Below are 5,551 nucleotides of genomic sequence, written 5' to 3'. Positions count from 1 at the left end.
CACAGAGGGCTATAATTTTAGAACTAAAACTTAGAATGTAACCTAGAGATTTTTTAAGAAAAGAAAGAGAAATATGTTTGTAATGTATAAATCCTGAGAGAAAGTATAGGCTCAGATAGGACAATACATTCAGAACAGCTCTCTGAAGTTTGCACTTTGGGTTCTTCCAAAAACTGAATCATCCTAAACATAGAAGTAACTGCTGTTATGACTCCTTGACATTCAGTGTGGTTATTTCCTGTCTAAGATGATCGCTGAGTATGTACACAGCAAATGCAAGTTTGTCTCCCAACAGGATGAAAAGGTAAAAATGACTGGTATCCAACCTTTTGGATAGAATGGATTCTTACCAATGGGTAACTACTCCTGAAAGAAAGAGGTGAAGATTTCCAATGAAAACCATGATCAAGAGGCAAGGGTGGTAAGGAACATACTAAGAAGACCCTGAGAAGGTGAGTGTCTTTTAATTACATATATGAGGACCCTTCCAAGGAGAATGATTCAAAAACTGGTATATTTAAGTACCTCTTAGTGCTGAATTCCTGTAGTTATAATCTGTCTTGTCATTGTATCAGTTTGGATCCAACCAGAAAGTAGAAATGATACAGTGAACTAGACTGAGGAAGTCCTGGATAGAGAATTATTAAACTCTGGTAAAGGAGTGACTGTAATATATAAGGAAATCACATAGTGTCCTTAGGGTAGAGGGAGGGAACCCAATAAAAGAGCAGCCTGGGAGGGAGCCTCCCATGACGGAGGGTCCGGCCTTGTTGGTGAAAGTAAGAGAGATTGCTGGTTTTCCCAGACCACAGCTCATGAGCTGTGGCCAGGCAAGCAGAAAACACTCTGTGTGTGTGTTCTGGGTACAGGTGATTCTGGGCGGGGGGCAGGTGCTTGGCAAGCAGAGGCACTGGCATGGTGGGCAAAGCAGGTGGGGTCTGGGCACAGGCAAACTGTGCAGGAGACCTGTGGAGGGAGTCAGTGCCCAGACCAGCAGGAGGTCTTCACAGCGAGGACGCTTTGTGGTGTCATTTTTCGTGTCACAGAGGCCAGAGCAGATGATCACGCGTCCAGAGCAAGGCTGCAAGGCCTCAAATGATGGACAAGGTTCTGGGAACAAGACTGAGGAAGAGCCCCACCAGACGGCCCCATACCCACAACAGCGACCCAGTGCGCGCCCCGGCTGCACCAGGACAGCGCCTTCCTCCTGGGAGGTCCTTCTGGCGCCCTCTACTGAGAAAGTTCAACACTGCGCTCACTGTGTGGGGGGCCTGCTTGAGAGCATTCTGTCCTTTATTGCAGAGAGCATATTGAAGGAAAAGTTTGGACCTGAGAGAAAATAAATTGTTACAGTCATTAGCTTATAGCTTTTTATCCTGAGGAAAGAAGACCAGGCTCTAATAATACTTTACATCTTTAAAAAAAAGTGAACAAAAATTTAAAAACCTGTATGTATGTAACTATATATGTACGTGTAAATTCATCCCTGAAATTACAGTACCCTTCACTTACTGTCACAGTTCTTCTCCCCTTTGAACAAAACCTTCTTCAAAATGTGATTGTTTGTTCACGGTCCTCACTACCTCATGGTCTCTGTTACAATGCATTCCATGTTGGCTCGTGTTCTACGGCTGCTGTTAAGGTCACGTCCATGTGGTCAAATATAATGGCCACTTGTCTGTCTTCAGACCATTGAATCTCTTGGTAGCATTCAAGTGGAAGTCACCTTCTTTAAGACCCTCACTTTCCTTTGTGTGACATGACTTTCTGTGCTTTCCTCCTGCCTGCCGAGAGACTTTCTCCCCCTCTCCTTGGACCATTCCACCTCTATTAGTGGCCTCTAAATTTTGAATACCCTAGGGTATTCCCTATTCACTGCTTTGCTCTATACATTGATTCTGAGTAATATCCACTCTCTGGTTTAAATACTGCCTAAAATTTCAGTGACTTCTAAATATTTGTCTCCAACTCTGATTTCTTGATTGAGTTTAGGAATTGCATAACAATCTCCTACTTAACTCTGTTCTCTTATCTAGGAATGATCAAACTCACCATGATTAAAGCAGAATTCTTGATTTATATTCCAAAACACATTTGTCCTAGTCTTCTCCAATTCTAAAAATGTTAGCAAAACCCATACAATAGGCAGAAGCTATTCTTTATTCATCCATTTCTCTCAAAGTCCTGTCATGTTTTGTTATATGTAGATAATCTGTCTCTTCTCTACTTCCATCGATATCATCCTGGTGCAGGTGATCCTGCCTCTCTCCTGGAGTTAGGCAACAACTGGTCTTTCTCCTTATAATCTTGAAAGCTCTTCAAGGCATTCCCTATACAGCAGCCAGATTGATTTTTTGAAACTGTAAATTGTATTATTTTACTCCCTTAGATAAAATCTTTCAATGGATTCTAAATCCAGCCTTAGGGAAAGTGTCTCCTAAGAGATCATTTTTCCTGACCACACAAACTAGATATAGGTCCCTTCATCTCTCTGTTAGTTAATTTCCTTATCATGTTCCATTTTTATGTGACTATGTATCACTATCTAAGATGATCTCATTAAGTTAGGTTTATTTGTGATTTCTACCTGTTCTGCTCAATGCTAGAGTCGAAGCTCCCTAACTATGAAGGCCTTGTGTTGCTCCCTAGAAAACACCCAGACTATATTGGTTCAATCTGTGTGTGTTAAATGAAATAAAGACGCCTTTTACACTTGCCAGAGAGGAAGCTGGATACCACAGTAACTGAAAGTCACTCATTAGCTAATAGCTAATAATTAGAGCTATTTGTGACTGAATGGCATGTAGTAAAGACATGGTCTCTTTCACGAGATTATATTCAGATATTACAGACTCTAAGATCCATCAAGTCTGCAAAAGCCCATGAGGAGTGTGTCACAAAATATTGTCATGTTGTGACTCAGAAATGAAAAATTTAGGGACCAACACTGTAGTTTTCATTACTACCTATTGGTAATGGAAGCTTCAAAAGAGAAAGGAAAATATAGACATATGTTAATAGTTGTACCACTGTGCTGCCAGGAAAGATTTGCTCTTTTAGGAAGTGAACAATGATAATGATCCAAGCGGCTCCTGGGAAGGGCTTGGCACACTTAGAAAAACAAGGAAGAGTAAGATTTGGTCTCTGCCAGAAAGTAGATGTAATCCAACTAAAGAGATCAACTTGTATAGAAATAACTTAGAAATGAAACCAGGGGTCTGCCGGCATAGCCTAAACTTCTATAGCTCACACTAAATTAGCCTCTAAAAGTGTCTTTTTGATGGGTTTCCCGCTTCCAAAACTAGGTAAGGATCATACTGACTATATGTACCTGCCTAAAGCCCATTGTCCAAGCTGTTCCTGTTTAGTGGAAAAAAAAACTTTTCATAACATTCTCTGACAAAAGAGAATGGTCATTCTTCCAGTCCCGATCTCTAGAGGCATGCTCATCACCCCCTCGCCTGTGCAGTCCTGGCACTATTCTTCATACGGCTGCACTGTTACATGTTAGAAATAATTCTGTATGTGTCTGTAACATAGGTAACACTGGAACTAAGTTATATATTTCATGAGGGCAGGGAATTATACCTATATCATTTATAGACAATGCCTGACTCTCAGCGCTCAGAGACCATACTCGGGTTCCCCATTATTTCCAAGCTTCCAGTAGGCATGCAATACATGCTTTGGACTACATGAATGAATGAGTGAATAAATAAGTAACTCATAGGACTCATGTGGGGATAAAGCAAAGTTTCAGACAGAGCTTCCCTAAACAAAGAATTAATGGCAGGAAACATGACTCCCTCTCTTAACTGCCTTCGTCTGTGTTGCCTTTTGTACTGATCGTCTGTTGTTCCTGTCCTGCCCGATACTCCTGCTTCTGGTAACGGAGCCACTGTTTTCCTAGAGAAGTGCATTTACTCCACTTTGTGTCATACATTGGGATGTCAATCATGTGGTCTTCCCTCCTTTCAGATCCTCCTCACCCATCAAAGCACTCTACCCTGGTATAAGGGATTGGTCCTAATAGCGTCTACCAGGGTTCTTATTTCTGTTTTTTTCTGTGACACACAAATTCTAGAAGGGTGTGGGCCCCGTTCATTGTGAACGTTAAACACTAAAGCCTGTGTGTGGGTTAAGCTTCTTGGGACTACAGTGTAAAATGACTCCGTCTGAGAATAGATCCAAGGAAAGAGGACAGGACAGCCTAGAGCCTTAGAGAGCTTGCTTACCTTGTTTGAACCCCTAGATGACTCATTAAGTTCCCTTTTTGTTTTTCCTTTAGCTGTCATGGAAACTTCTAGCATGAGTTGGAAATGACAACTGAGAGTCCTGGATAATGTGTTCTTGTAAGATCAACTTGCCTCTGGAGAGGAATAATAAAAGACTGCAGATGCAGTTGTAAATGTCATTATAAACTCTAGGAAATTAGCAGATTTAAACAGGCCGAGGATCTATGATTGATACCAGAGAGAATTTTCTGGATACCGTGGTGGAAAGTAGTTGAAAAGATAATATTTCTAGCTTTTGCTATGAATTTTCTTGAGATAAGGTGGACACAAAGAGTTTGTATGGAGACTGATTTTATTGCACATATTTGACTTGAAATAAATAGTGGACAAAAACAGATTAAAGGAACTACCAAAAATTCTAAGAGGTTTGTACTGTTAATACCACTAAATTCTTCCTGTAGAGGAGTAGAAAGTTGAGAACCTGTCCAAGATTCTCTAGCCAGTCTATGAGAAACTTTTGTTTATCAGATATTATACAAGCAGGATATAGTGATAAAAGATAAAAGTGACTCACAGTATTAAGAGATAACAGGATATTAGCAGGACAGAGTAGGAAGGTGACGATAAATAAGAAAAACTGTGGAGCTTATTCAAAATGGTGGACTTGGCACATGCTGTAGACTTCCCTCTAAAATAAGTCCACACAGCAACATGTAGAAAAATGAAATTAGACCACTTTCTGACACCGTTCACAAAAATAAACTCAAAATGGATAAAGGATCTGAATGTGAGACAGGAAACCATCACAACCCTTGAGGAAAAAGCAGGAAATAGCCGCCTAGACCTCAATTGCAGCAATTTCTTCCTCGACACATCCCCAGAGGCCAGGGAATCAAGAACAAAAATGAACTACTGGGACCTCATCAAGATAAAAACTTCTGCAAGGCAAAGGAAACAATCAAAAAAACGAATAGGCAACCAACAGAATGGAAAAAGATAGTGGCAAATGGCATATCAGATAAAGGGCTAGTATCCAAAATATGCAAGGAGCTCACTAAGCTACATAGACGAAAAATGAATGATCCAGTGAAGAAATGGGCAGAAGACCTGAATAGACACTTCTCCAAAGAGGACATCCAGATGGCCAACAGGCACTGAAACGATGCTCAGTGTCACTCATCATCAGGGAAATTCAAATCAAAACCACACTGAGATACCTCCTCACACCAGTCAGAGTCATTAAAATGAGCAAATCAAAAGACTATAGATGCTGGCGAGGATGTGGAGAGACGGGCACCCTCCTACACTGTTGGTGG

The 5,551-nt window shown here is 40.9% G+C and overlaps 1 long non-coding RNA gene across 1 annotated transcript; it reads left to right on the top strand.

The window, feature by feature from the left end:
* The first annotated feature begins 310 nt into the window (after positions 1 to 310).
* Positions 311 to 4,401, top strand: LOC115306273. Its single transcript, XR_003915286.1, has 2 exons — positions 311 to 452; positions 4,289 to 4,401. It is a non-coding gene; the product is annotated as an uncharacterized LOC115306273 (long non-coding RNA).
* Positions 4,402 to 5,551: the final 1,150 nt, after the last annotated feature.

This window comes from Suricata suricatta, chromosome 11 (genome assembly GCF_006229205.1).
Source record: "Suricata suricatta isolate VVHF042 chromosome 11, meerkat_22Aug2017_6uvM2_HiC, whole genome shotgun sequence".
NCBI classification, from domain to species: Eukaryota; Metazoa; Chordata; class Mammalia; order Carnivora; family Herpestidae; genus Suricata; species Suricata suricatta.
The sequence above is the reverse complement of the archived record's forward strand: the minus strand, read 5'-3'. Positions and strand labels throughout refer to the sequence as shown.